The sequence below is a fragment of the Hyla sarda genome, chromosome 6 (assembly GCF_029499605.1).
Source record: "Hyla sarda isolate aHylSar1 chromosome 6, aHylSar1.hap1, whole genome shotgun sequence".
Classification (NCBI taxonomy): domain Eukaryota; kingdom Metazoa; phylum Chordata; class Amphibia; order Anura; family Hylidae; genus Hyla; species Hyla sarda.
The window spans coordinates 114,170,869-114,195,081 of NC_079194.1; the positions used below are offsets into that span (position 1 = coordinate 114,170,869).

Below are 24,213 nucleotides of genomic sequence, written 5' to 3' on the forward strand. Positions count from 1 at the left end.
ACCTCAGCACATGGCCGAAGTGGTGGGAAACATAGATCGACGTCTCCTCTAGGTCCGCGTTGAGCACGTTCAGTAAGTTGGCGCCACGTTCGTGCCCATCTTCTCATCACTCCTCGACTCAGGGCCTCAGCAGATCAACATCTTTTATACTTTGCCGGCGGAACCAGAGATTTCTGCCTCACCTTCTGGCTCTTCTGATCGGCGCCATTCCCCGACATGGTTATCATGTCTCTCTGTAGAAATTCTATATTCAATAGGATTAAGTCCAAGGAGTATCTATTGGCAATAGACTCATAGCGGGGTCTAAAGTCCATATCTCCTGTGTATGCATTTTCCCGGGACTGAACCCTCATTCCCCATGGAATCATCTTGGATTTATAGTACTCTCCCAATGTCATAGAGTGTAGTGTCAGAGAAATCAGTCTCTTAGTCTCAAATTCAAACTGACGTTGCAAGTCAAGCTGAGACGGTACATGTAGAAAATTGGCATCCCCTTCAATCCCATTCAAGATTCTACTTACATCATCGGCAGAGTAGACAGAAGCATGGGAAGTAGGTGAAGACTGTATTACCAATCCAGTAGAGGCAGTATTGGATCCTTCTCTGGGATCCATAGTAGGGGTGCAGGCTCAAAGGACCAAGGACATCCACACAAAATTGTAGTAGGCAGCACAACCCAAGATGAGGGAATGTAAAGAGGGTGCCTGCGGTGCAGACTTGGTCACAGTCTGTCCAAATGATACATACACAGAAAATCCGCAGCACTCCAGGGATAATTCAAAAGTGGTTTATTTTCCCATGCAACACAAGTGATACAACGTTTCACCGGTCTCTCATCGGCTTTCTCAAGCATGTAAACAATTAGAAGTGCCACATATTTTTGTGATAGTGAACAATCAAATTGACAATCAAGTGTTCCAATAATTAAATCACAAACATTATAAAAATAGCATAAAACGTGATAAAATACGAATATTTCAAAGTGCATCATGTTGTGCAGTAGTAAAATTTTCATATTTGGAGTACCGATCCTCATACGAGGACAGTGTGAACAAATAAAAAGCATGGGACATTTAATAATGTAAACAGTGAGTCAGGTGCACGATTAAAAACATTATTATAAAAGGGGGGGGGGGTAGCAACGCCACACTCACCGCAAGTACCGCGATCTGCCACCATTGCGGCGGCCTCATGTTTAGCCAAACACCATGTGTTGGCATGGAGATCCGGAAGGCCAATAGCGCAACCCCATCTCACACCACATGACCGGCGCCGGCACTCATGCGCAGATTAGCACGGTACCGGCGGCGGCCATCTTGGTGAGGGGCAGGGAGCGCCCACCGGCGCCCACCATCGTTCAACGCGCCCAAAGCGGGTGCACATGCACAAGGCAACGCAGCCCCCACGATGGCCACGCCAGTGGAGGGCAGTTCACGCCCATACGTGCCCCTCCCCCCCCAACACCACAGGGCCAACATGCGCAGGCATGCGCAAAGGCAATGCAGCGCCCACGGCGGCCATCTCCTGCGCTGCCCGCGGCAGTGCCGGAGATCAATAGGACGTATGCATACATCCAAATGTGCGAATGCGTCGGATGCTTGGACTTATGCATACGTCCTATAGCTGGAAGGGGTTAAAGCATTATGTAGCCTGAATCTTTTATATTGTAATCTTCTTATAATGTCCATTCCATTATCCTACATATACAGGATTTATCAAACTGTGTGTTGAGTCCATTAACATTCATACTTGCAATCAACAGTATCATTATATACCAAAAGGAAAAGCATAGTTATATCTATGTTAATATTAACAGTACAATGGAACAGAGCGCCTCCTTGCGAGGGTGACTGTTTCTTCAGAGTCACAGTAATGCACGATAATGTAGAGTCTGGACATATACCGACAAACAAACAAGGAAACAGACAAACAGAACAACAAATGATGCAAGTAAAAAGTAGGCAAAAGATATACGAACAGTCCATGATAGACCGTGGTCTATCAATAGAACAGGAGTAACCCGGAGACCACCAAACCCCACTCTGACTCCACACTGTAAATAGCAGATATAAATCTGACCAGCAATAAGCGAACAGTCGACCATTCCTCTCGGAGCTTGGATGGTGGGCAAGCTGGTGGGTTAGGAACAGCCACCTTCCATTGGTGAAGAAGCTGTCTTCCTTCTGCCACAGAGCAAATAATGTGCAGTTTGTTCTTATAATGCACTTTTAGGCGTATGGGGAATCCCCACTTGTAGAAGATGTTGGCTTGGCGGAGTGCAGCAGTAATGGAGAAAAGGTCTCTGTGTAGCTGCAGAGTCACTGCAGAGGTCAGCGTAGATCTGGATTTCATGGTACGGCTCCGGCAGGCCACCGTTTTTCCTGGAGAAGTTCATGAGTACCTCCTTCACTGTAAAGAAATGCACCCTAGCTAGGATATCTCTAGGGGTCGAGTCAGCAAGGTTTTTGGGTTTTGGGACTCTGCGCCCTATCCACCTCTAGGTCACTGTCTGTACATTCTAGCAATACAGTTTTGATCAAGGACTTTACGTAAGCTGGAATATTCTGAGCCAGAACAGTTTCAGGCACTCCCTGGAGTTTAATGTTGTTGCGCCTGCTTCTGTCCTCTATGTCAGCCATTTTAGCTTTCAGGTAGCTGATCTAATCCTCCAAGGAGTTATGCACATCGATAAGGGAATTGTGCGACTCTGTGAAGTCTCCAAATATCTCCTCCAAATGATCCATTCTCCCTCCCAGATTCGCAATTTCTGTGCGTAGCGGGTTAATTAGTGATTGCATAGATCGCAACATAGACCTGTTCTGAAGCAAAACCATGTCTTTCATAGTAGTGTCTGTTAAGGGGACATCAGACACATAAAGCTTTAGGAGGGGTTCTTGCTCTAAACAGTCCATAACAGTGCGGTCCGCTTGTAATGGGAAAGTGGGAGAGGGACATTGCTCTTCCAGACATTGCCCCTGCTTGAGCGGGCTATGTGAAGGGGACCCGGTGAGCTGCGGCGGAGGCCGGGGAATGGTGCCGATCAGAAGAGCCAGAAGGTGAGGCACAAATCTCTGGTTCCGCCGGCAAAGCATAACAGATGTTGATCTGCTGAGGCCCCGAGTCAAGGAGTGATGAGAAGAGCTGGGGGAGGAAGTGCGCTCTGAAGTCTGACCGCGGCTCCTGCGGCAGTCATTTTGGGAGTCCTCCGGACTTCTAGTAAAGTGAAATTTAGAGAGTTGAGCTTGACGATTTTTCTTGTGGTGGGCATAGCGGCAGTTTGCTGGGTGAAATATTCGTCGCTTAATACAGCGCTAGAGCTGGAGCTCAGGGCTCACGCGTGCATTCAGTCAGACAGCCAGGCCACGCCCCCTAAGGTCCCCCATTATTATCACCTCATTCTGATTTGCTGCCTTATTTATTTGCCTCAGTAATTGATCTTCTGCATCTTCCATTATGTTTGGTGGCTTATAGTAAACCCCTATCAGTTTTTTTTTTTTTATCTCCATATATTTCTACCCATAATGACTCCACATTATTGTTTCCCTCCCATACTGTATTTTTACTTGGGAAAAAACACTCCATTTTATCAGTTTTTACACCAGCCGCAGGCAGTTGGGTTTTCAAGAATCACTCTTTTTCTCGGGTTTCGGACAATAAACCATGGGTTTCCTGTAAAATGTCGGATTACGCCCCTTTTTGGAGAAGCCACGCCCCATTGTAGGGAATTCAAAAACACTCACAGTGATTTCTGAAATTGTCTGCTTATTTAAGCGCATGCTTGTCGCACAGGAGTGCGCCTAAAATGTTGTCCAAAAACCTGATAAAAAGTTTCAGCTTAGTAAATAAGGTCCATTGTATTGGCTATTATTGCTTGCACTATATGGGACATTGTATCTGGCACTGTGTATGGAATTGCAGTTGATAGGGACACCTGGCTGTTAATCACAGCCGGAGTTCCGCCACAGCTGCCGGAGCCGCAATCGCGACGATCCTGATCACGGCATCTATGGTGTTGACAGGGGGAGCGCTCTCCCCTGTTCACCAACAGCGGCGCAGCGATACGATCGCGGGTCGCTGTTGGTTGCTATGACAGCAGGAGGTCAGATAATGACCTCCTGTCTGCCTGCTACTGAAGCCTGTGAGATCCAGCCAGAGGGTGGATCGCACAGGCTGAAGTGTGTGCAGCTCATCGGGTCATACTGTGCTGCAGTACAAATGTATTGCGGCATAGTATAACCTGTAAAAAGTGTAAAAAAATGTAAGTTCTTCAATAAAAGTATGAAGTGTAAAAAATAAATAAAAAGATGCCCCTTTCCTAATAGAAGCCCTGTATTATCACCAAAAAAGATCAAAAACACAGAGAGGCAGGGGCTGGGACAGGCGGTAGCTCGCCTGCAGCGGACCGCCAGCTCGATCCCAAGATTCAACTACGAGCTTTTTAACTGCAGCAACTTTAATATACGCTATTGGAGCTGGAATAACACCGGCTGCTGGCACCAGACTTGCCCTCAATAGATCCTCGTTAAAGGATTTTAAGTGTACTCATTCCAATTACAGGGCCTCGAAAGAGTCCTGTATTGTTATTTTTCGTCACTACCTCCCCAAGTCAGGAGTGAGTAATTTGCTCGCCTGCTGTCTTCCTTGGATGTGGTAGCCTTTTCTCAGGCTCCCTCTCCGGCACCCAGGCATCCTAATAGGCGGCTCATAACCATAATTCATTTTATTATACTACAGGTCATTCTATTTTTTATGTACAATACAGTGGTTAGTGAGCCACAAGTCTTGGATGCCCTGTATAGCAACCTAGACTATAAGGACTACAAGTGTCAGCATTCTTAGCCTGCCTGTGATCTATAAATTGCAGGTGTCCTGTGAGTATTTGGAGGTTGCAGAACTACAGCTATCAACATGCTTTGCTATTTAAAGGGGTACTCCGGTGGAAAACATTTTTTTTTATCAACTGCTGCCAGAAATTTAAACAGATTTGTAAATTACTTCTATTAAAATTTTTTTTACCCTTCCAGTACTTTTTACCAGCTGTATGCTACAGAGTAAATTATTTTCTTTTTTAATTTCTTTTTTGTCTTGTTCACAGTGCTCTCTGCTGACACCTGATGCCCGTATTGGGAACTGTCCAGAGCAGGAGAAAAGTCCCATAGCAAACCTATCCTGCTCTGGACAGTTCCTGACACTGACAGAGGTGTCAGCAGAGAGCACTGTGGACAAGACAAAAAAGAAATTCAAAAAGAAAATAATTTCCTCTGTAGCATACAGCTGGTAAAAAGTACTGGGAGGGTAAATTTTTTTAATTGAAGTAATTTACAAATCTGTTTAACTTTCTAGCATCAGTTTATTTAAAAAAATAATAATAATAAGTTTTCCACCGGAGTACCCCTTTAAATTCTATACAAGGAAGTTTCCTGTGACTCTGTTGATGTTGTAGAACTACAAGTATCAGTATTCTCTGCTAGCTTCCAGTCCATAGAAGAGTAGAAGGCTAACGCTCAAAGTAATTTTACAGGTACAGTAATCTTTAAAATTATAGGTCAATCACAGGGGAGCTTACTATAACTCACAGAGGTTGCAGCACTACAAATATCAGCATGTGTAGCTAGCAAGATGTCTATAGATGAGAGGCATGCATCTAATGTCACACAGAGACTGAAGAACTACAAGTGTCAGCATGTTTAGCTACCCAGATGTTTTTAAATGAGAGGCATGTATCCAATAACACGCAAACACTGAAGAACTACAAATATCAGCATGTGTAGCAAGCCAGATGTCTGTAGATGAGAAATGCATCCAATGACATGCAGTGACTGAAGAACTACAAGTGTCAGCATGTGTTACTACCCAGATGTCTGTAGATGAGAGGCATGTATTCAGTAACACACAGAGATTGAAGAACTATAAGTGCCAGCATGTGTAGCTAGCCAGATGTCTGTAGATGAGAGGCATGCATCCAATGTCACACAGAGATTGAAGAACTACAAATATCAGCATGTGTAGCTAGCCAGATGTCTGTAAATGAGCAGCATGCATCCGATGTCACACAGAGATTGAAGAACTACAAATATCAGCATGTGTAGCTAGCCAGATGTCTGTAAATGAGCAGCATGCATCCGATGTCACACAGAGATTGAAGAACTACAAATATCAGCATGTGTAGCTAGCCAGATGTCTGTAAATGAGCAGCATGCATCCAATGTCACACAGAGATTGAAGAACTACAAATATCAGCATGTGTAGCTAGCCAGATGTCTGTAGATGAGAGGCATGCATCCAATGACATGCAAACACTGAAGAACTACAAGTGCCAGCAAAGCTTAGTCAGAAGCCTATCAATCATGCGATTGTTTGAGTGCTGTCGTACTACAAACATCAGCATGCCATGGCCACTGGCTACCTACAAGTCATATACAGCATTGCTCCTTACCCTTAAGAACAAGCAGCAAAGTTGTCCTATAACCGGAACTATATAACGTATTGTATAACTAGACAGTTGTGTGCATCAGATGGGGCAACCATTGGGTCATTTGCTTATTAAAATAAATAAATTGTACAGAATTCAAAGTGGCGCAAAAATCGGGCAATACGTCTCATTGCGCCTTAAGGAGGACTCTGTATTGCAGGAGTCCTGCAGATGCTTGGATTCCTTACTCTTATATTCCATATATATATACTCTTATATTCCAATGATATAAGCATTCTCCTGTACCAGCTCCACCACACACAAAGACTGGTAGGGTTCGGACATTGGCATTGCCCACCTCTACCCCTTTCCCCCCTATAGACATGAAACAAGAAGCTGTTACCTTGAGTGATTCCTATCCCCTGAGTGTCTGCACTTTGGAGCTCACTTGGAAATAGAGAAGTTCTTTATCCAGATGGGGGGCAGTGTCCTAGAGGTTGGCTGCGGGTATGGTTGTAATGCCAGCGGGCTGAATCCATGAAGGGTGACAGGGACACGAGACTCCATCCAGCGTGTTGTGCCTCCGCTGCTTTTCACGTTTTATCTGACTCTCTCTGTTCCTCCTCCTTCCCCCACCTCTTATTCTCTCTCTCTCCCTCGTTCCCTCCAGTCCCTGCCAGCCAAATGAAAAAGACGGAAAAAAATTCTACATATAAAACTCCCACCAGATTAACATTTTGGTGTTTTTTTTATTTTATACTCACTTTGATATTTAAAGAGATTGAAAGGGCATTTACCTCTTAAATAACAAAGCAAATCCTAGTACATGTAAGCCTCCTGCTATAGTATTTAGCTGTAGATCAGTATTTCCTAACCAGGCTGCCTTAAGCTGTTGCAAAACTACATCTCCCAGCATGCCCAGAGGAGCACTGGTTGGGAAACACTGCTATAATACCAATGCAAATCCTAGTAAATTGAGCTTTAGACTATAGCATTTGGCTATAGATCAGTGTTTCCCAATCAGTGGGCCTCCAGCTGTTGCAGAACTACAACTCCCAGCATGCCCGGACAGCCTTTGGCTGTCCGGGCATGCTGGGAGTTGTAGTTCTGCAACAGCTGGAGGCACACTGGTTGGGAAATACTGCTATAATACCAAGGTAAATCCAAGCAGATTTCAGCTTTGCGCTATAGCATTTGGCTATAGATCAGCGTTTCCTAACCAGTGTGCCTCCAGCTGTTGCAGAACTACAACTCCCAGAATACCCGGGCAGCCTTTGGCTGTCCGGGTATGCTGGAAGTTGTAGTTCTGCAACAGCTGGAGGTGCACTGGTTGGGAAACACTGCTATAATACAAAGGTAAATCCTAGCAAATGTCAGCTTTGCGCTATAGCATTTGGCTATAGATCAGTGTTCCCCAACCAGGGTGCCTCCAGCTGTTGCAAAACTACAACTAACAGCATGCCCAGACAGCTAAAGGCTGTATGGGAATGCTGGGACTTGTAGTTTTGCAACAGCTGTAGGCACCGTGGTTGGGAAACACTGCTTTAAGTTTCTTGGTTACATCTGTCTGTGGGAAAGCTGAGTTGCAACCCTCATTAGGAATTTGTCACTCCCCTCAAATCTTCAATGCTTTGTAACTGGACAGATTTGCCATTCCGGGGTCTAAGAAAGCTGGGTGACAACTAATATGTCTATAATAAGGTAGCATTGACATTCAGGTTTGTGGGAAAGCTGGGTGAACATCCCAAGATGCTGGGTAGATCCACTTAAGGCACGATAACAAGAGCCTAATAAAGCTTTATCACAAAGGATTATGGGCTGTTACCCCACTTTCCTATTTGTGCAGTAACATAAATGCAGGCCCTTAGAGCACTACAATACTAGAAAAATAAGCCAATCATATACTTAGAAAAGATGGGTAATGTAATACTGACTGTCACCCAGCTTTCCTAGAAACTGATTTGTGCTAGGACTAGAACTAAAAGTTTACTTACCCGGCAGATTTATAGGAACGTGACACTTACTCTGCATTTGGAGGCTTTAATAAAGAACAAGGTCATTGCAAGGAGAAATGTTTCCATGGATGCTAAACTTAAGACGGTCCCTGAGGGAAGCTGGAATTTACTCATTAACAATACAAGCCCCAAACTGCATTCTCCTATAGAACCTCCTTAGCTGCCCTCTATAATACTGTTCTGCCATATCTCACTTATAATGCTCTTCTACACAAGTGGCACCTGCTGACGGCAGCAATAAGGGACCAAAGGGACCCCCAGATGTCACCTGGTACCTTCATGTAGCCGCTGTATACTGTCTTTTTTCTTATATTTAGTCAATCATTATTGGTTTTTGCAAGGATAAGCACAGGGTAAAGCCTTGACGGGACCGATAATAGACAAGATGTCAAGACTCCCCGGTCCAGCTCCCTCTGTTCCAACATAAGCATTCGCCCCAGGAGAAGGAATGATCATGTGTTTCTTATACGCTCTTGTTTCCGACAAGCTGTGTGCGTTCCAGACTTCTAGAAGTACTGTAGTTGTTCTTCAGCCATATTGGCTCCCATAAAGCAGCTCTTACTGTCACCTGGTCACCCAGAGAGTTCATTTTCCTGGCAGTTTTAGGCTATGTTCATAAGGCGGAATTTCCATGCTGAATTCCGCAGAAGAATTCCGCCAAAATTTAAAGCCCTTTATGTTTAATGGGATTTAGCTGTCAGATTCACACAGCAGAATTTCAATTGGCGGAAGTTCAACCGTGGAGATTCCGCATTCTGAATTTTGCTAAATTTGAAGACTTGTATTTAATTTTGCGGAATCCCACTGAAGTCCATGGAGCTTTGAATTTCTGCAGAGTTCCATTTAGCAGGCTTTGCTGAACCCCTTGTTAAAGGGGTTCTCTGTCCCTGGACATCTTATCCCTTATCCAAAGGGTAGGGGATAAGATGTCTGCTCGTGGGGGTCCGGCCGTTGGGACCCCCCTGCGATCTCCTGGCCAGCACCCTGGCATTCTGAACATTTTTGCAGATATTCTGCTGTCTATATATAGTATTTGGGACTGAATTTTTAAGTATCCGTCTATCAGGCATGTGTCAGGCAGACCAGAATCTTCACTCGTATTTATAACATATTAGCAGAGTACTCCGCGTTACCCGGTCTTCCTACCTAAATCTTGTGAGAGAGCAAAAGAATCAATGACGCTTTTATCCTCATATCACAACTTAATATCCCATCCCGACCTTATATCATTTCCTCACATGTCCACCTCATATCCCAACCTTATATCACACCCTCATATCCCAACCTCGTATCCCCGTCCTCACATCCCGACCTCATATCCCGTCCTCACATCCCATCCTCATATCCCGTCCTCAAATCCCATCCTTGTATCCTGACCTTATATCCCCGTCCTCACATCCCATCCTCATATACCGTCCTCACATCCCGTCCTCACATCCCGTCCTCATATACCGTCCTCACATCCCGTCCTCACATACCGTCCTCACATCCCATCCTCACATCCCGTCCTCACATCCCATCCTCATATACCGTCCTCACATCCCGTCCTCATATACCGTCCTCACATCCCGTCCTCACATCCCATCCTCATATACCGTCCTCACATCCCATCCTCATATACCGCCTTACATCCCATCCTCATATCCCATCCTCATATCCCGACCTCACATCTCATCCTCATATACCGCCTCACATCCCATCCTCATATACCATCCTCACATCCCATCCTCATATACCATCCTCATATACCGCCTCACATCCCATCCTCACATCCCATCCTCATATACCGCCTCACATCCCTCCCTCATATACAGCCTCCCATCCCATCCTTACATACCATCCTCATATACCGTCCTCACATTCCATCCTCATATACCGTCCTCACATCCCGTCCTCATATACCGCCTCCCATCCCATCCTCATATCCCATCCTCACATCCCATCCTCATATACCGTCCTCACATTCCATCCTCATATACCGTCCTCACATCCCTTCCTCATATACAGCCTCCCATCCCATCCTCACATCCCATCCTCACATACCATCCTCACATCCCGTCCTCATATACTGCCTCCCATCCCATCCTCATATCCCATCCTCACATCCCATCCTCATATACCGCCTCACATCCCATCCTCATATCCCGACCTCACATCTCATCCTCATATACCGCCTCACATCCCATCCTCATATACCATCCTCACATACCATCCTCACATCCCATCCTCATATACCGCCTCACATCCCATCCTCATATACCACCTCACATCCCATCCTCATATACCGCCTCACATCCCATCCTCATATCCCGACCTCACATCCCATCCTCATATACCGCCTCACATCCCATCCTCATATCCCGACCTCCTATCCCGTCCTCATATACCGCCTCACATCCCATCCTCACATCCCATCCTCATATACCGCCTCACATTCCATCCTCATATTCAGTCCTCACATCCCTTCCTCATATACCGCCTCACATCCCATCCTCACATCCCATCCTCATATACCGCCTCACATCCCATCCTCATATTCGGTCCTCACATCCCTTCCTCATATACAGCCTCCCATCCCATCCTCACATCCCATCCTCATATCCCATCCTCACATCCCATCCTCACATCCCATCCTCATATACCATCCTCACATCCCGTCCTCATATCCCGACCTCATATCCCGACCTCACATCTCATCCTCATATACCGCCTCACATCCCATCCTCATATACCATCCTCACATACCATCCTCACATCCCATCCTCATATACCGCCTCACATCCCATCCTCATATACTGCCACACATCCCATCCTCATATCCCGACCTCACATCCCATCCTCATATACCGCTTCACATCCCATCCTCATATCCCGACCTCCTATCCCGTCCTCATATACCGCCTCACATCCCATCCTCATATACCATCCTCATATACCGCCTCACATCCCATCCTCACATCCCATCCTCATATACCGCCTCACATCCCATCCTCATATTCGGTCCTCACATCCCTTCCTCATATACAGCCTCCCATCCCATCCTCACATCCCATCCTCATATCCCATCCTCACATCCCATCCTCACATCCCGTCCTCATATACCGCCTCCCATCCCATCCTCATATCCCATCCTCACATCCCATCCTCATATACCGCCTCACATCCCATCCTCATATACCATCCTCACATACCATCCTCACATACCATCCTCACATCCCATCCTCACATCCCATCCTCATATACCATCCTCATATACCGCCTCACATCCCATCCTCATATCCCGACCTCACATCCCATCCCCATATACCGCCTCACATCCCATCCTCATATCCCAAACTCCTATCCCGTCCTCATATACCGCCTCACATCCCATCCTCACATCCCATCCTCATATACCGTCCTCACATCCCGTCCTCATATACCGTCCTCACATCCTGTCCTCATATACCGTCCTCACATCCCGTCCTCATATACCGTCCTCACATCCCGTCCTCACATACCGTCCTCACATACCGTCCTCACATCCCGTCCTCACATCCCGTCCTCACATCCCATCCTCATATACCGTCCTCACATCCCGTCCTCATATACCGTCCTCACATCCCATCCTCATATACCGTCCTCACATCCCGTCCTCACATCCCGTCCTCACATCCCATCCTCATATACCGTACTCACATCCCATCCTCATATACCGCCTTACATCCCATCCTCATATCCCATCCTCACATCCCATCCTCATATCCCATCCTCACATCCCGACCTCACATCTCATCCTCATATACCGCCTCACATCCCATCCTCATATACCATCCTCACATCCCATCCTCATATACCATCCTCATATACCGCCTCACATCCCATCCTCATATACCGCCTCACATCCCTCCCTCATATACAGCCTCCCATCCCATCCCATCCTCATATCCCATCCTCATATACCGTCCTCACATTCCATCCTCATATACCATCCTCACATCCCGTCCTCCTATACCGCCTCCCATCCCATCCTCATATCCCATCCTCACATCCCATCCTCATATACCGTCCTCACATTCCATCCTCATATACCGTCCTCACATCCCTTCCTCATATACAGCCTCCCATCCCATCCTCACATCCCATCCTCATATCCCATCCTCACATACCATCCTCACATCCCGTCCTCATATACTGCCTCCCATCCCATCCTCATATCCCATCCTCACATCTCATCCTCATATACCGCCTCACATCCCATCCTCATATACCATCCTCACATACCATCCTCACATCCCATCCTCATATACCGCCTCACATCCCATCCTCATATACCGCCTCACATCCCATCCTCATATCTCGACCTCCTATCCCGTCCTCATATACCGCCCCACATCCCATCCTCATATACCATCCTCATATACCGCCTCACATCCCATCCTCACATCCCATCCTCATATTCGGTCCTCACATCCCTTCCTCATATACAGCCTCCCATCCCATCCTCACATCCCATCCTCATATCCCATCCTCACATCCCATCCTCACATCCCATCCTCATATACCATCCTCACATCCCGTCCTCATATACCGCCTCCCATCCCATCCTCATATCCCATCCTCACATCCCATCCTCATATACCATCCTCACATCCCGTCCTCACATCCCGTCCTCACATCCCATCCTCATATACCATCCTCACATCCCGTCCTCATATACCGCCTCCCATCCCATCCTCATATCCCATCCTCACATCCCATCCTCATATACCGCCTCACATCCCATCCTCATATACCATCCTCATATACCGCCTCACATCCCATCCTCATATTCCGACCTCACATCCCATCCTCATATACCGCCTCACATCCCATCCTCATATCCCAACCTCCTATCCCGTCCTCATATACCGCCTCACATCCCATCCTCATATCCCATCCTCACATCCCATTCTCATATACCGCCTCACATCCCATCCTCATATACCATCCTCACATCCCATCCTCATATACCATCCTCATATACCGCCTCACATCCCATCCTCATATACCGCGTCACATCGCTCCCTCATATACAGCCTCCCATCCCATCCTCATATCCCATCCTCATATACCGTCCTCACATTCCATCCTCATATACCATCCTCACATCCCGTCCTCCTATACCGCCTCCCATCCCATCCTCATATCCCATCCTCACATCCCATCCTCATATACTGTCCTCACATTCCATCCTCATATACCGTCCTCACATCCCTTCCTCATATACAGCCTCCCATCCCATCCTCACATCCCATCCTCATATCCCATCCTCACATACCATCCTCACATCCCGTCCTCATATACTGCCTCCCATCCCATCCTCATATCCCATCCTCACATCTCATCCTCATATACCGCCTCACATCCCATCCTCATATACCATCCTCACATACCATCCTCACATCCCATCCTCATATACCGCCTCACATCCCATCCTCATATCCCGACCTCACATCCCATCCTCATATACCGCCTCACATCCCATCCTCATATCCCGACCTCCTATCCCGTCCTCATATACCGCCTCACATCCCATCCTCATATACCATCCTCATATACCGCCTCACATCCCATCCTCATATTCGGTCCTCACATCCCTTCCTCATATACAGCCTCCCATCCCATCCTCACATCCCATCCTCATATCCCATCCTCACATCCCGTCCTCATATACCGCCTCCCATCCCATCCTCATATCCCATCCTCACATCCCATCCTCATATACCGCCTCACATCCCATCCTCATATACCATCCTCACATACCATCCTCACATGCCATCCTCACATCCCATCCTCATATACCATCCTCATATACCGCCTCACATCCCATCCTCATATCCCGACCTCACATCCCATCCTCATATACCGCCTCACATCCCATCCTCATATACCGCCTCACATCCCATCCTCATATCCCAACCTCCTATCCCGTCCTCATATACCGCCTCACATCCCATCCTCATATCCCATCCTCACATCCCATCCTCATATACCGTCCTCACATCCCGTCCTCATATACCGTCCTCACATCCTGTCCTCATATACCGTCCTCACATCCCGTCCTCATATACCGTCCTCACATCCCGTCCTCACATACCGTCCTCACATACCGTCCTCACATCCCGTCCTCACATCTCATCCTCATATACCGTCCTCACATCCCGTCCTCATATACCGTCCTCACATCCCATCCTCATATACCGTCCTCACATCCCGTCCTCACGTCCCGTCCTCACATCCCATCCTCATATACCGTACTCACATCCCATCCTCATATACCGCCTTACATCCCATCCTCATATTCCATCCTCACATCCCATCCTCACATCTCATCCTCATATACCGCCTCACATCCCATCCTCATATACCATCCTCACATCCCATCCTCATATACCATCCTCATATACCGCCTCACATCCCATCCTCATATACCACCTCACATCCCATCCTCATATACCGCCTCACATCCCATCCTCATATCCCGACCTCCTATCCCGTCCTCATATACCGCCTCACATCCCATCCTCATATACCATCCTCATATACCGCCTCACATCCCATCCTCACATCCCATCCTCATATACCGCTTCACATCCCATCCTCATATTCGGTCCTCACATCCCTTCCTCATATACAGCCTCCAATCCCATCCTCACATCCCATCCTCATATCCCATCCTCACATCCCATCCTCACATCCCGTCCTCATATACCGCCTCCCATCCCATCCTCATATCCCATCCTCACATCCCATCCTCATATACCGCCTCACATCCCATCCTCATATACCATCCTCACATACCATCCTCACATCCCATCCTCACATCCCATCCTCATGTACCATTCTCATATACCGCCTCACATCCCATCCTCATATCCCGACCTCACATCCCATCCTCATATACCGCCTCACATCCCATCCTCATATCACAACCTCCTATCCCGTCCTCATATACCGCCTCACATCCCATCCTCATATCCCATCCTCACATCCCATCCTCATATACCGTCCTCACATCCCGTCCTCATATACCGTCCTCACATCCTGTCCTCATATCCCGTCCTCATATACCGTCCTCACATCCCGTCCTCACATACCGTCCTCACATCCCGTCCTCACATCCCGTCCTCACATCCCATCCTCATATACCGTCCTCACATCCCGTCCTCATATACCGTCCTCACATCCCATCCTCATATACCGTCCTCACATCCCGTCCTCACATCCCGTCCTCACATCCCATCCTCATATACCGTACTCACATCCCATCCTCATATACCGCCTTACATCCCATCCTCATATCCCATCCTCACATCCCATCCTCATATCCCATCCTCACATCCCGACCTCACATCTCATCCTCATATACCGCCTCACATCCCATCCTCATATACCATCCTCACATCCCATCCTCATATACCATCCTCATATACCGCCTCACATCCCATCCTCATGTACCGCCTCACATCCCTCCCTCATATACAGCCTCCCATCCCATCCTCATATCCCATCCTCATATACCGTCCTCACATTCCATCCTCATATACCATCCTCACATCCCGTCCTCCTATACCGCCTCCCATCCCATCCTCATATCCCATCCTCACATCCCATCCTCATATACCGTCCTCACATTCCATCCTCATATACCGTCCTCACATCCCTTCCTCATATACAGCCTCCCATCCCATCCTCACATCCCATCCTCATATCCCATCCTCACATACCATCCTCACATCCCGTCCTCATATACTGCCTCCCATCCCATCCTCATATCCCATCCTCACATCTCATCCTCATATACCGCCTCACATCCCATCCTCATATACCATCCTCACATACCATCCTCACATCCCATCCTCATATACCGCCTCACATCCCATCCTCATATACCGCCTCACATCCCATCCTCATATCCCGACCTCCTATCCCGTCCTCATATACCGCCTCACATCCCATCCTCATATACCATCCTCATATACCGCCTCACATCCCATACTCACATCCCATCCTCATATACCGCCTCACATCCCATCCTCATATTCGGTCCTCACATCCCTTCCTCATATACAGCCTCCCATCCCATCCTCACATCCCATCCTCATATCCCATCCTCACATCCCATCCTCATATACCATCCTCACATCCCGTCCTCATATACCGCCTCCCATCCCATCCTCATATCCCATCCTCACATCCCATCCTCATATACCATCCTCACATCCCGTCCTCACATCCCGTCCTCACATCCCATCCTCATATTACATCCTCACATCCCGTCCTCATATACCGCCTCCCATCCCATCCTCATATCCCATCCTCACATCCCATCCTCATATACCGCCTCACATCCCATCCTCATATACCATCCTCATATACCGCCTCACATCCCATCCTCATATCCCGACCTCACATCCCATCCTCATATACCGCCTCACATCCCATCCTCATATCCCAACCTCCTATCCCGTCCTCATATACCGCCTCACATCCCATCCTCATATCCCATCCTCACATCCCATCCTCATATACCGCCTCACATCCCATCCTCATATACCATCCTCACATCCCATCCTCATATACCATCCTCATATACCGCCTCACATCCCATCCTCATATACCGCCTCACATCCCTCCCTCATATACAGCCTCCCATCCCATCCTCATATCCCATCCTCATATACCGTCCTCACATTCCATCCTCATATACCATCCTCACATCCCGTCCTCCTATACCGCCTCCCATCCCATCCTCATATCCCATCCTCACATCCCATCCTCATATACCGTCCTCACATTCCATCCTCACATCCCTTCCTCATATACAGCCTCCCATCCCATCCTCACATCCCATCCTCATATCCCATCCTCACATACCATCCTCACATCCCGTCCTCATATACTGCCTCCCATCCCATCCTCATATCCCATCCTCACATCTCATCCTCATATACCGCCTCACATCCCATCCTCATATACCATCCTCACATACCATCCTCATATACCGCCTCACATCCCATCCTCATATCCCGACCTCACATCCCATCCTCATATACCGCCTCACATCCCATCCTCATATCCCGACCTCCTATCCCGTCCTCATATACCGCCTCACATCCCATCCTCATATACCATCCTCATATACCGCCTCACATCCCATACTCACATCCCATCCTCATATACCGCCTCACATCCCATCCTCATATTCGGTCCTCACATCCCTTCCTCATATACAGCCTCCCATCCCATCCTCACATCCCATCCTCATATCCCATCCTCACATCCCATCCTCACATCCCATCCTCATATACCATCCTCACATCCCGTCCTCATATACTGCCTCCCATCCCATCCTCATATCCCATCCTCACATCCCATCCTGATATACCGCCTCACATCCCATCCTCATATACCATCCTCACATCCCGTCCTCACATCCCGTCCTCACATCCCATCCTCATATACCATCCTCACATCCCGTCCTCATATACCGCCTCCCATCCCATCCTCATATCCCATCCTCACATCCCATCCTCATATACCGCCTCACATCCCATCCTCATATACCATCCTCATATACCATCCTCATATACCGCCTCACATCCCATCCTCATATCCCGACCTCACATCCCATCCTCATATCCCAACCTCCTATCCCGTCCTCATATACCGCCTCACATCCCATCCTCATATCCCATCCTCACATCCCATCCTCATATACCGCCTCACATCCCATCCTCATATACCATCCTCACATACCATCCTCACATCTCGTCCTCAAATCCCATCCTTGTATCCTGACCTTATATCCCCGTCCTCACATCCCATCCTCATATCCCATCCTCATATACCGCCTCACATCCCATCCTCATATACCATCCTCACATCTCGTCCTCAAATCTCATCCTTGTATCCTGAGCTTATATCCCCGTCCTCACATCCCATCCTCATATACCGTCCTCATATACCGCCTCACATCCCATCCTCATATACCATCCTCACATCTCGTCCTCAAATCCCATCCTTGTATTCTGACCTTATATCCCCGTCCTCACATCCCATCCTCATATCCCGTCCTCACATTCCAACCTCACATCCCGTCCTCACATCCCGTCCTCACATCCCATCCTCATATACCATCCTCACATCCCGTCCTCATATACCGCCTCCCATCCCATCCTCATATCCCATCCTCACATCCCATCCTCATATACCGCCTCACATCCCATCCTCATATACCATCCTCATATACCATCCTCATATACCGCCTCACATCCCATCCTCATATCCCGACCTCACATCCCATCCTCATATCCCAACCTCCTATCCCGTCCTCATATACCGCCTCACATCCCATCCTCATATCCCATCCTCACATCCCATCCTCATATACCGCCTCACATCCCATCCTCATATACCATCCTCACATACCATCCTCACATCTCGTCCTCAAATCCCATCCTTGTATCCTGACCTTATATCCCCGTCCTCACATCCCATCCTCATATCCCATCCTCATATACCGCCTCACATCCCATCCTCATATACCATCCTCACATCTCGTCCTCAAATCTCATCCTTGTATCCTGAGCTTATATCCCCGTCCTCACATCCCATCCTCATATACCGTCCTCATATACCGCCTCACATCCCATCCTCATATACCATCCTCACATCTCGTCCTCAAATCCCATCCTTGTATTCTGACCTTATATCCCCGTCCTCACATCCCATCCTCATATCCCGTCCTCACATTCCAACCTCATATCCCATCCTCACATCCCGTCCTCACATCCCATCCTCACATACCGTCCTCACATCCCATCCTCACATACCGTCCTCACATCCCATCCTCATATACCGTCCTCACATCCCATCCTCATATACCGACATCACATCCCATCCTCACATCCCATCCTCATATACCGCCTCACATCCCATCCTCATATACCATCCTCACATCCCATCCTCACATACCATCCTCTTATACTGCCTCACATTCCATGCTCATACCGCCTCACATCCCATCCTCATATACCACCTCACATCCCATCCTCACATCCCATCCTCATATACCATCCTCATATACCGCCTCACATCCCATCCTCATATACCATCCTCACATCCCATCCTCACATACCATCCTCACATCCCGTCCTCATATACCGCCTCACATCCCATCCTCATATACCGCCTCACATCCCATCCTCAGATCCCATCCTCATATACCATCCTCACATCCCATCCTCATATACTGTCCTCACATCCCATCCTCATATACCACCTCACATCCCATCCTCATATACCGCCTCACATCCCATCCTCACATCCCATCCTCATATACCATCCTCATATACCGCCTCACATCCCATCCTCATATACCATCCTCACATCCCATCCTCATATCCCATCCTCACATCTCATCCTCATATACCGCCTCACATCCCATCCTCATATCCCATCCTCACATCTCATCCTCATATACCGCCTCACATCCCATCCTCATATACCATCCTCACATCCCGACCTCACATCTCATCCTCATATCCCGTCCTCATATCCCATCCTCACATCTCATCTTCATATCCCATCCTCATAACCCGTCCTCACATCCCATCCTCATATCCCATCCTCACATCTCATCCTCACATCCCGACCTCACATCCCGACCTCATATCCCATCCTCATATCTCATCCTCATATCCCATCCTCCCATCCTCATATACCATCCTCACATCTCATCCTCATATCCCGTCCTCACATCCCATCCTCATATCCCGACCTCATATTCCATCCTCACATCCCGACCTCGTATCCCATCCTCACATCCCATCCTCACATCTCATCCTCATATCCCGTCCTCACATCTCATCCTCATATCCCATCCTCACATCTCATCCTCATATCCCATCCTCACATCTCATCTTCATATCCCTACCTCACATCTCATCCTCATATCCTGTCCTCACATCTCATCCTCATATCCCATCCTCACATCTCATCCTCACATCTCATCCTCATATCCCATCCTCACATCTCATCCTCATATCCTGTCCTCACATCTCATCTTCATATCCCGACCTCACATCTCATCCTCATATCCCATCCTCACATCCCATCCTCATATTCCGACCTCACATCTCATCCTCATATCCCATCCTCACATCTCATCCTCATATCCCATCCTCACATACCATCCTCACATCCCATCCTCACATCCCATCCTCACATCCCATCCTCACATCCCATCCTCATATCCCAACCTCACATCTCATCCTCATATCCCGTCCTCACATCTCATCTTCATATCCCGTCCTCACATCTCATCTTCATATCCCGTCCTCACATCTCATCCTCATATCCCGTCCTCACATTCCATCCTCATATCCTGTCCTCACATCTCATCTTCATATCCCGTCCTCACATCTCATCCTCATATCCCGTCCTCACATTCCATCCTCATATCCCGTCCTCACATCTCATCCTCATATCCCGTCCTCACATTCCATCCTCATATCCCGTCCTCACATCTCATCCTCACATCTCATCCTCATATCCCATCCTCATATCTCATCCTCATATCCCGTCCTCACATCTCATCTTCATATCCCGTCCTCACATCCCCACCTCATATCCCGACCTTATATCCCGTCCTCATATCTCGACCGCCTGCTCAGGTGGGTTTGATGCAGGATCAGCAGCTTTTCTATTTTGTGTTATGCACATTTTGTAAATTTACACCAGAACAGGTGTTCATACAAATTTTGGAACCTCCTGTGAATTAACAGATTACAGAAAACAATTAACAATGTAAAATGAAGCATCTCGGAGACCCCTGGAGTAGATGTATGATAGCGCCCCCCCTCCCGCTTCATCTGGAGATGTCACCTGATTACAGTAGAATCAGCATCTGTCCTCTGCAATGCAGTCCGGTATAAAGGTGCCACTTAATACAGTATTTATAGAGAAGACTTCATTTCTGCAGTGCCGGCTCCTTACATCTTCAAGTCTCTGCAGTGAAAAACACATTAACCCATTGATGAAGAACTGAGTCTAACCGTGCCAGAATCGCTTTGGGTGACAGACCCTAGACTGCCAATAGTAATGTTTTTCTTTAATTTATAAAAGGATGTTACATTCCTATCTCCATCACAGCCTTCTACAACACAATAATGTAGCAAGATCAAATATTATTGTAGCTTTGTTGCTTCCTAAAGTCACCTACTTACCCCATATCTCTGTACAGCTCCCATTGAGATGTTTTTGTAGTGAGCTCCCCCTAGTGGTGGCAGCATTCAACCAGAATTCGCCAATTTAAGCTATTATAAAAATGTGTAACTGCTTGGCTTCTGCAGTGTTTTATGTATCACTTTACATAGCAACCTGCAGAATGCCATTCATATTGAAATCTATCTGAGATTTCAGCTGACAGCTCCAGCCAATCCTGCCTTCTCCTGAGTAATCATCTAAGATCAGTTATGATTAAATGAAAGCTTGTGATCACCCAAGAGAAGGCAGGATCAGCTGAAGATAGTTGTTGGACATGGTCTCTGACAGGTTGTACTGCAAACACCATGGGATGCAAGGGAATAAGGGATCTATTGCTATGGATGCTGATTGGCTCTGGGCCCTCAGGCAGCGCTCGATTGTATGAATGCTCTTGGAGACACCAAAATACCATAAATCTCAAATTAATGAAAAAAGGAGTAAGGAACATTCTGGAGCAATTTCCATCATACTGATACCATTGACTTTTTTTTTCTTACAAATAACAAGCCATAAGGCCACATAAACTGGGGGTATGACATAAAATCTGACAATATTATAAAGTCGTCACCGGACAGATGGAGAAGTGAGAAGAGACTAAATATATTTACAGCTATAGATTTAGTATATTAGAACATGCTGCCTATCAGATCCCCAGCCTAGCAATAAAACTGTCACAGCTTGGTACATAAATTATAGTTTTCAGCACATTTAGCCCTATGGCTCCCTCTAGTGGTTTACTGGATCTATAAGTCAAGTGTCCAGTAAAATTTAGGATTTTCCTAGTGTAGAGACGGAAAATGTAGATTTTATAAGGACAGGAGGCGAGTATCATTGCATCATCTTTCTTTAATTAGCTCAATATCAGAAAGAAAAAGATGCATTTATTCATACAATACTGAAAGTAAAAAGATGCAGGTCACCTAGCAACCTGACCGCACCCCTTCCATATGCCAACCAATGATAACAGAACTTGCTCCATAAAACTACATTGCGACTCCACCTCCTCCTCTTTCTTGACGCTCTTAGTCCCAAGGAAAACCGGAACGCCACCGAACTACGACCTCCAGAAACTCGTAGAAAACCGCATCACTACGGAGCCATCTTGAACCGAACAGGAACCGATCCTCCAGGACCAAAGATGAAACGACCTTCCATGAACTGGAAACATCAACCCAGCGAACGCTGAACCGGAACGTCACTCACCATCCGTACAACAGATACTTCAATAACCTAGAAAAAAATAGGGATGGGACAATAATAATAACACAATAATAACAATAAGAAGGGAGGGATGATACTCGCCTCCTGTCCTTATAAAATCTACATTTTTCCGTCACTACACTAGGAAAATCCTAAATTTTATGGCGGACAGGAGGATCATATCATTGCAAGTTCAAAGTATACATAATCATAATACAGACATAGATACATGACATTCCGGCCTAAAATAAAACCGCCGAAACGTATCTTCCGATGACCAGTCCGCCGCCTTCAAAACCTCCGAGAGCGAACCTCCCGATTGAGCCATTTTTGTAGCAATGGCACCTCTAGATGAGTGTGCAGAAAAAAAACGAAACATCTACACCTGCCAAAGCCATAACCTGTTTAACCCATCGAGCCAATGATGGAGAAGAAACCGGTTGTTGTGGAGGACAAAACGAAATTAACAATTGAGAAAATGGCAGAGACTTAACCGCCGCCGTCTTAAGCTCATAAGCCTTTAAACAACGCACTACACAAAGCTTGGGGTGAGAAGAAAAAATCGGATAAAATACCGAACGTAAATCCGTCTTAGTACGTCTAGCGATGGTAAACTGAACACCTTGAAGAGTGAACTGTCTCCTCGAAATGTCCAAAGCCTGTACGTCCGAAACGCGCTTGATGGACACCAGGCATAACAGCATAGTCAGCTTAAAGGACAAAAATTTCAACGACAACGTATCGTTATCCTCCCACGTTGAGAACATATTGAGAACCAACGAGACATCCCCCGTGGCCACATACCACGGCCCCGGAGGACATTTAAAGCGTATGCCCCTGAGGAGACAGCAAACCAAGGCATGTCGACCTATCGCCACCCCATCTATCGGGGCATGCTGGGCGGAAATGGCTGACCTATAAACATTAATAGTCCTATAGGCCTTGCCATCCTGAAAGGCTTCCGACAAAAAATTTTAAATTCCAGACACAGGGGCATGAACGGGATCCATTTGCCGTTGTGAGCACCAATGAACCCATAATCCCCAGGCAGATTGGTAAGCCGACCTGGTGCCTGGAGCCCACGCCTCGTAAATGAGGTCTCTAGCTGCCCGTGAAATGTCGCAATCGAGATTGGTCGACCTGATATCAGCCAAGCCACCAACGGTAATTGCCCCGACAATACCAACGGATGAAAGTCTCCTGTCGGTCCGATTAGGGTCGAAGGGAACAGAGGACATATCCTCGGATAGTCTATGGTCATCCCCAGAACCTGAGGAAACCACGACTGCCGTCCAC

The 24,213-nt window shown here is 47.3% G+C and overlaps 2 protein-coding genes across 2 annotated transcripts in view; one reads left to right on the forward strand and one right to left on the reverse strand.

Annotated features, from left to right (window-relative positions):
- Positions 1-7,040, reverse strand: part of KLHDC8B (kelch domain containing 8B) — a 165,996-nt gene extending 158,956 nt beyond the window's left edge. Inside the window, exon 1 of the mRNA XM_056524759.1 lies at positions 6,816-7,040. The gene's annotated coding sequence lies outside the window, so the exon portion shown is untranslated. The remainder of the gene's footprint in view (positions 1-6,815) is intronic.
- Positions 1-24,213, forward strand: part of LOC130275990 (uncharacterized) — a 158,686-nt gene that overhangs the window by 34,871 nt on the left and 99,602 nt on the right. The window lies entirely within an intron of this gene.